Genomic DNA, 8,968 nt, shown 5'->3' with positions numbered 1-8,968 from the left:
ATTTCGGATATCTAATGCTCCTGACATTTATCAAGGATTTATGGTTTCAATATTCTCTGATTTGGGTAATATTCTTGTGTTTTGAAGACTTTTGCAGAACATTAACCACATCAAAGTTACCTACTTAACATTTCAGCATCAACATTTTATTATAAACCTGTGAAGTGCAAGTTGGAGAACGACATTGAAAATCTCAGATTTAATTCTTCTAGCATTTAGATGGAGGACGCTAGAGTGCCTGGCTCCAAGATGGCTGCACTCATGTGATGCTTCTTGTACTGTGACACAGATGCACCTTAATCTTAGCAGCACAGACTGAAGATCCATTTTAGATAAGTGGAGCTGCATCGGAGGAGATCTTGAAAACAGTATTACCCGCTTTTTGGACAATGCCTTACATTGTATTACATTCACCCCAGTACAAAGATCTGGGCCTAAATCCATCGTTTTTTTGCACTCCACACCACCCTAGGTCAGACACTGGCTATATGCAAATCAGCCTTGACCCTGTGCCTCATGGGAACAGTCCAACCCGAACTACCAAGCCATGTCTTTCCTAGACCGGAATCAAGCATCCAAGGACCGGTTTCTGGCTATCAGAACAATGTCTTACATTCACCCCGGTGTGGAGTGCAAAAAAACGATGGATTTAGGCCCAGATCTAGGAAAGACATGGCTTGGTAGTTCGGCCTGGACTGTTCCCATGAGGCACAGGGTCAAGGCTGATTTGCATATAGCCATATAGTCGGGCTGGACTGTTCCCATGAGGCATAGGGTCAAGGCTGATTTGCATATAGCCATTGTCTGACCTAGGGTGGTGTGGAGTGCAAAAAAACGATGGATTTAGGCCCAGATCTTTGTACTGGGGTGAATGTAAGACATTGTTCTGCATTCTGTCCATCAACTGTGTTTTTTGCAATTTTCACCCCGAGTGGGCTTGGTATGCTCAGACGTGAGTCCCAGGCTCTCCACATCATCAAGCTATCCAGGCTGAAGAAGGCTGATAGCCAGAAACCAGTCCTTGGATGCTTGATTCCAGTCTAGGAAAGACATGGCTTGGAAGTTCGGGCTGGACTGTTCCCTTGAGGCACAGGGTCAAGGCTGATTTGCATATAGCCATTGTCTGACCTAGGGTGGTGTGGAGTGCAAAAAAACGATGGATTTAGGCCCAAATCTTTGTACTGGGGTCAATGTAAGACATTGTTCTGCATTCTGTCCATCAACTTTGTTTTTTGCAGTCAGGTATAATGTAAGCAGGGTAGGCGTTCTGTCACAAGGAAGCCCCGTAAAAAGGCTGCAGTAAAATCTACAAGAATTTTCGGAGTCACTTTTATGTACATGCTGAGTCAAAACCTTACACCTGTTCGAAGCAGGTGTAAGGAGTGACGCAGTATGTTAGGTATAGGGCGCCCCTGAGCATTTCTGGAGTTGCGTTGCGCTTGCGACACGACGCACGGCCCTTACACCAGAAAATGCAACACGCATCTGACTATTCTTAAGCCATGGTGCAGCGCATTGTAAATGTGATGCATCCGTGGTGGCGTAAGGGTATTCCTCCGTGTCACATCTGTACTGGCGCATCCCTGCTAATATGAAGGGATTTGCCAGTCCTTGTAAATCTACCCCAAAGGGTTTTTAGTGCTTAGGAGCAGTAAGCGGCTAAGGGTGTTATCTGGTTGCCATTGGACCAGGGCAAAGTCAACAGTTCAAGCCAATCTTAATGGAATGCTGGCCGTGGACAAGAGCCACACAGGCTCGGTGAACAGAGTACCTTGATCCTGGTTGTAACAGTGAGTTACAGGGTGCAGACAAGCGTTGCATCGATGTCGAGCCCGAAGTAAAGGAGGTGCGTTGAATTGTTTCACGCAGTGGTGGTGATGCATCAATTCCGCAGACAAAGCACCAAGCTGAGAAGCGTTGGATCTGAAAGCATTGCGCGGGGCTCTCCAGAAGAAATGAGGATGTGTCAATTTCTCCACATTGCTACAGCTGCAATGCGTGGTACAGACAAGTCGGGCTCTCTAGGCAATGTGTTTGTTCCGAGAGCGATGCACCAATTCTACTCTTGAGTAGAGACTTTGATAGTCCTCAGTCTGAATTAACAGGAAGCAGGTCTTCCAGCAGTCCAGTAGAGTGTCAGTCTTAGATACAGCACAGTAGTTCTTCTGACAGACTCCAGTTACAGGTCGAGAAGTGTCTGATTTGGTGGGATCAGAGACCCAGTACTTATACTCAGTTGGGCCTTTGAAGAAGGGTCTTTAAAGTGCACAGAGGTCCTTTCTTCCCAGCCCTGGCACCAGACTATCAGTAGGGGGTAATCAGACCTTTGTGTGGGGACAGGGCTCTGTCCCTTCAGGTGTAAGTGTCAGCCCCTCCCTCCCGTCCTGTTCAGGAAGAGTCATCAGAATGCAGATGAGTACTTAGACACACCTAACCTTCCTGTGTTTGTGACTGTCTAGAAGGAATGCGCAAAGATGTATATTGTATACAGGTTGAGTGGCAGACAGAGCTGTAAGTTTAGAGAAATGTCCACCTTCTAAAAGTGGCATTTCTACAGTAGCAATGTTAAATCCAACTTTACCAGTAAAGAGGATTTATCATTACAATTCCATAGATATACAACATGACACAGCTACTTCTTTCCAATCAGGAATCACAGCTTAAAAGTGTATTAAGGGATTCCCAACATTAACCTATGAGAGAAGTAGGCCTCACAGTAGTGAAAAATGAAGTTGGGTGTTTTTCGCTACTAGGATATGAAAAATTTGAACGTACATGTCCTACCTTTTACCTACCCAGCACTCTGTCCTATGGGCTACCTAAGGCCTGCCTTAGAGGTGAATTATGTGTAGTAAAAGGGATGTTCAAGATTTGGCAAATGGTTTTAAATGCCAGGTTGAAGAGGCAGTAAACCTGCACACTCAGGCTTTGCAGTGTTTAAAGGGCTATTTGTTTGGGTGGTACAATCAGTGCTGCAGGTCCACTAGTAACATATAATTTACAGCCCCTGGGTATATAGTATACCATTTTATAAGGGACTTACAAGTAAATTAAATATGCCAATTGTGTATACACCAATGCTACCATGCTGTGTATACACCAATGCTACCAAGCTTAGGGGAGAAGCACATGCACTTTAGCACTGGTCAGCAGTAGTAAAATGCTCAGAGTCCTCAGGCCAACAAAAATAATCTGCAATAAGAGGAACTCTCTTCACTGAATGCCCTACATACAAGCAATGATCAGGTTCGCCAACATTTGGAAGGTGGCAGGGGCATTTTTGGGTCCTGAGGCATCACTCTAAACTGATAGCGACCCTCTAGTGAGGAGAAGGGTGAGCTCTCCTTTGCTTCCTCTGTTACGTGGAGCTGCCAGTACCCTGATGTAAGATCAAAGGTACTTAAGTACTGGGTAGCCCCTAACCGGTCAATTGGCTCATCAGCCCGGGGGATGAGATGAGTATCAGTCTTGGTGATTAAATTGAGCCGCATATACTCCACACAGAACCTGAGTTTAGGTGTGGTACCCGGTGGGGCAGCTTTTGATTCAAGTACCACAGAACTGGACCAGGGGCTAGTGGAGGGTTCTCTCATCCCCATCTGCAGCATTTTTAAAGCCTCTTCCTTAATGCTGGCCTTCACCTTTTCAGACCTCAAAGGTACACAGCTGGAGAGAGATGAGTACTGCCCAAGCATTTAGGGATAGTCCCTCTTCTGTACAGGAGTCAGACTGGGGGAAAAGATTACCACCTTCACTGATCCAAATGTATCCTTGGAAGCTAAGAGGTCAGGGAGCGGGTCACTCTCCTCTTACTCTTCTCCATCTGTTACCAACAGGATGGTGAGCTTAGATCTCTTCTCTCAAAGTGGGGTTTTGAAGTTTACCAGGTGGCATCACCTTTCTTTCAACCATCTTATAGGGCCCAGACCAGTGGTCCTGGAGGGCCCTGGGCCCCACAGGTTTCATCACCCACTCTTTCTCCCCAGGTTGCAATTCCACAGTGGTAGAACTTTGGTCATACCACTGCTTCATCACTTTTTACCTAGCTTCTAAAATGTCTGAAGCTTGCTTCCACACCTTGGTTATTTGGCTCCAGAAGGCCAGCATGTAGTGCACCACATCCTGGGGAATCTTCCTGGGACCTTGCTCCCACCCTTCTTTCACCACACTCAGAGGTCCTCTGACAAGGTGTCCATACAGAAGCTCAAAAGGGCTGAAAACCACTGCCTTCTGTGGCACCTCCCTGTAGGAAATAAGAATGCATGGCAAGAGGATTCCCCACTTATGCCTCAAGGCCACAGGCAGGCCTTTAATCATGCCCTTCAGGGTCTTGTTGAACCTCTCAACAAGTTCGTTAGTTTGTGGAAGGTAAGGGATAGAGAACTTGCAGGTTACCCAACACTCCTTCCACATTGACTGTATATAAGCAGATATGAAGTTGGTACCCCTGTCAGACACCACTTCCTTGGCGAAACTCAGGCAAAATCCCCCCTTAGGAGCTTAGAGGAAGAGGTGTGGTGCAGCGGCTAGGGCGACTGACTCTTGAATCTGGGGATCACAGTTCGATCCCTGGCACCGGCGGCAGATTAATCCAGCACCATGTGACTCTGGGCAATAGCTTGCTTAATCTTCCCGAAGGCCCCCAGCGCCTAGAGGCCCTTACGGGTGGTTGCACGCTTTACAAATATGGATTATTATTATTATTATTAGCCACTGCAGGTGATGTCATGGTCCTCAGAGAGATGGCCTCTTGATACTTAGTGGCATGATCCACCAGAACAAGGATACACCTATTGCCTGAAGCAGTCTGGGTATCAATAGGCCCAACGTGTTGATGCACACCCTCTCAAGGGGGATTAAGTGGGGTTTATAGCCTCTGGCCTTCCTTCCCACTGGCCTGGCAGGTCACAAAAGTCCTACAGAATTCATCTGAGGAAATCTTGACCCTAGGCCGATACAATTGTGGAACACACCTTGTAAAGGTCTTGTCTTGGCCCAAGTGCCCTGCTAGGGGAATTTCAGCTCTAGTAGGAAGGTCCTGTAGCATTGCGGAACCATCGGGCTCTTGCTGCTCCATGAACAAGAGCCATGAGCTCACTGTAAAGGAGGTTGTCCTCCCTGCAAATGTGAAGACTTCCAGAGGCATCACCTGCTGCTTGCACTTCGGCCTGTTTCCTTATGCCCTCAGGGTTGGGCACTTCCTCTGTGCCCGAAAGAACTCCTCTTTGGTGAGTCCTCCTTCCAGATGCCACCCAGCAAGCTCTGGTATGTGACCAAGGGAGCAATGCTGTCCTCAGAGTGTTCTGAGGTGGCCACAGCAGGTGCCCCATCCACCTCACTGGGAAGACATTCAGGGGTTAGTTTCCCACGCCCTCTGCCTTTCCCCTTCTTAGAAGCTGGCTGTGCCATTTTCCCAGACTCTAGCCCTTTTTGACTCCCATACTGGGCAGCCATGGACCTTGTGGTTGCACAGATCCAATCAGGTAACACCAAAATCTCCACATGAACCTTGAACTCCACTTCCTTCCAGGCAGTGTGCTAAAGGTCACTACCCAACAAACAGTCCACAGGCATGGCAGGGCTCACTGTAACTGTTGGCCCTCTCTGTTGTCAGCCACCACAACCTGGTGGAATGTATTGGGTATCACATGCTCTGGGGCACCTGAATACCCCAGAGCGTCAACACATTGCTTATTGATGGTGACGCATTGCTTATTCTTTGTAGTATTAAAGGTTACATGGATCTTATGGACCATCATTGTCACCCAGGGACACTCAGGTAACCCCACTAAAGTCCCCCCACATTAACTTGAACAAACTCCTCCCCCAGCAGTATACTCATCACCCCTGGAATCTTTCCTCCAGAGGTAGGTGGTGCTCTATTTGGACACATGGGATCCCCCTTGTAGTGTCCATACTCAAAACACTCAAAGCACCTGGGAGTTTTGGGCTTCTGAATTTTATCAGGGTCGTTTTTCCTCTTGTGGCCAGATTGGGAATGGGACCCTTTCCCGTATGAGTTGTTTTGTGGGCTTTGAGAGAACTCCTTCTTCTCCCCCCTCTGACTTCTGTTGGGAACCCCGCCACACTTTTGGGAGTCCCCTCAAGATACCTTCCTGGACACTATGGTACTGATCCAGATGTCCACCTCCTCAGCAAGCCTCCTATGGTAAGTAAGCTTGCTATCAACCAGATCTTAGAGCTGCTCTGGAAAACAAATATCAAGTATGTTCTCCTTCAAAAGCAAGTTTGGCATCCCTGAATAATCATCATCAAACTTTATTTCAGCTTTTTTGAAAGCATAAAACTGTTACATAGATGAATAAGTTAGGAACAACTAATATCATAACAACAATAAACTATTCAAAAGAGGTACAAAGTTAAAAAGACTAAACATAAGCACTTATTTACATGATTCTTATTAGCAGCAAAGACAGATTAAGTAAGGTGCAGAGACATCTAATGAATAGCAGGTAACACCAGTACCCAGGCCGGTATTATGATACGTCCTCACCCTTCCCAGGCAATTAGCTTGAGCGAATTCTCATGGTCAGCAATAAGAACCTAGAGGCACCAAACACAACATACTCTTTCATGTCATATCTCAAAATGCCACACGCTTCCCAGCAGTGTAAACTAACAGATTGCATAATCCACCTCCGTTGGGGGTGAGCATAAGAATGGCAGAAAAGGTGCAAGTGTTCATTTGACTTTAGGTGAGATGGGCAGAACGGGCAACTTTGGGGTCAAAATCCTTTTTGGGCCAATTTACTTATAAAAGCTTCCAGGGGAAGGGTGCTAAATCTGAACTTTATATAAAGGTTTTTGGCTTGGGAAGGGAGGATCTTATTCAGATAAGGCTCAAAGCTGTAACAGCATTTGTCTGAGAGAAATTTTTCAGTGATGTGCCCCACTTTTGGCTCCTTCCAGATTAGCTGCAAAGTAAAGTCCCAGATGGCTGCCTTCAACTTAGTGAGAATGACTTTCTTTAGTGTGGCAGGTGACTTCCACACTCCCTCCATCTTAATTTAATTTTGCACAGCCATGGGATGCGTACATGTCTGTCAATATTAATTAATTCCACCAGGGCTTCCCTATACGGCGTTAGTTCTGGAGAGGCACACAAATGGATCCAGTACGTCAAGGATTTTAGAAGTACTACATAGTCCATTCTATTTTTTCAAAGATCAATACTTAGAGGTATAAGGGAAATGCTTGGGGGCAGGTTAAACAATGATTTGATGAATTGTTTGTATAAGTAAAGATACATCAACAATGCCCCAAGCTCTGCCCCGTAGTTGGCCCCTGCAACAGTGGTGGCCCTGTAGACTTTTAATTCAGGTCTTATGGCGCCACTAGGTATGATTTTGTATTTCCTGCTAATGGCAGAGTCCCTCCGGTGATGGTCCTGCCTTTTGATAGCTGAGGTCCACAGGTCAAATTTTCACCCAGCCCCAAACCCATGTAATCAAAACTCTGTACTTGTTCCAGGGGGATCCCCTTTAGCCTCATCCTACCCCTAAAGGACCAGTGAGGGTTCAACACCATATATTTAGATTCGTATGGATTTACCTTTAGGCCCCTTGCTACACAAAAAGTTGAAAAGCTGTCCAGCAGGGATTAGAGACCAAATGGTGTTCTAGACATGAGAAGCGAGTCATCGGCAAACATGAGTATTGGAGAGTTGGTAGCTGCAGATTTGGGGACATTATGTCTGCACTGAGGAAACCATTCTACTGCTCCATTGATATACAAAGTGAACTGCTTAGGGGCCAACATGCATCCTTGTCTATTTGATTTATATGTATTCCAGATGTTAGGTCCCCACAAGAATTCCACCTCATCTGCGCATATGTGTCCGTATGTAAGATCTTTAGAATCATTAAGAGATCAGCAGGGACACAGTATAAATCTAGTACCCTCCAGAGGTTTTCCCTGGGAACAAAATCAAATGCTGCTTAAAAAATCTATGAAGGCAACATAGAGATGGTCCTGTTTAATGTTGACTGACTAATCATCTGCCTTGCTGCCCCTCACCCAGCCCTTCAGTGCCTTGCTAGCATAATCCAAGAAATTCACCCATGCCTGTGATGAGATCTTGTGGCTGCTCCTGAACCGTTGCCTATACTTCTCAGGGATCAGTCCAAACGTGTTGACTTAGATGGCCTTCATTGCAGTGTTAAATACAATGTATGTAGGTGGAAGTTGCACTCAGTTAATCAACTTAATCAGATAGAACACTGTGTGCTATGCTGTATTAATGCCTGCTAAGCATTAGTAAATACAGTGAAAGTGGCCTAACCCCAAAACTGGCAGCTAGGACTACAGCATGCAACTACGTAAATCATAAATTTCAAACAATCAACACAATTTTTAAATTATTTTCATCAACACATTTAATATGTTATATCAATTGATATATTTTTGTCTGTGATAAACTGTTCATGTTTATGCATTAGTTCATGTTATACATCAGTTTTACAAAAAAACACATTTCTTGAGCACCCAATGCATTTCGGGACTCTCATGTCCCTTCGTCAGGGGTTCCTGTACAAAAAAGGAAACAGAACAAGGAAACATTTTATACGATGCCAATCGTCTTTCAAAGCCTATTTACAATTGCATATACCAACTTGATAAACATAAATCTGAATTCAATCCTTTGTTATAGTCTAGATATATCACCTATTAGCTTCACAGTACACTACAACAAAACTGAAGTACCCTGTATAATTAGAGCCATTGATCATAATATCCATGTCATTATTCTCACTGTGATGAGTCCTGGTAATTCAATCCTGTGATACCTGACAAAAAAGTCTCTCTGAAGAATCTAAAACATGAAAAATACTAAATTGCAAAAAACCCATTTGAATTCGTGTTTAAATAACCAAGAAAACCGTAAAACACACACAAGCACAATTCGCTTACCTAAATATGAACTGTGGTTAAATCGCGATATAACGCC

This window comes from Lissotriton vulgaris, chromosome 3_2, assembly GCF_964263255.1.
Source record: "Lissotriton vulgaris chromosome 3_2, aLisVul1.2, whole genome shotgun sequence".
Taxonomy (NCBI): domain Eukaryota; kingdom Metazoa; phylum Chordata; class Amphibia; order Caudata; family Salamandridae; genus Lissotriton; species Lissotriton vulgaris.
Note: the sequence above shows the minus strand (reverse complement) of the source record.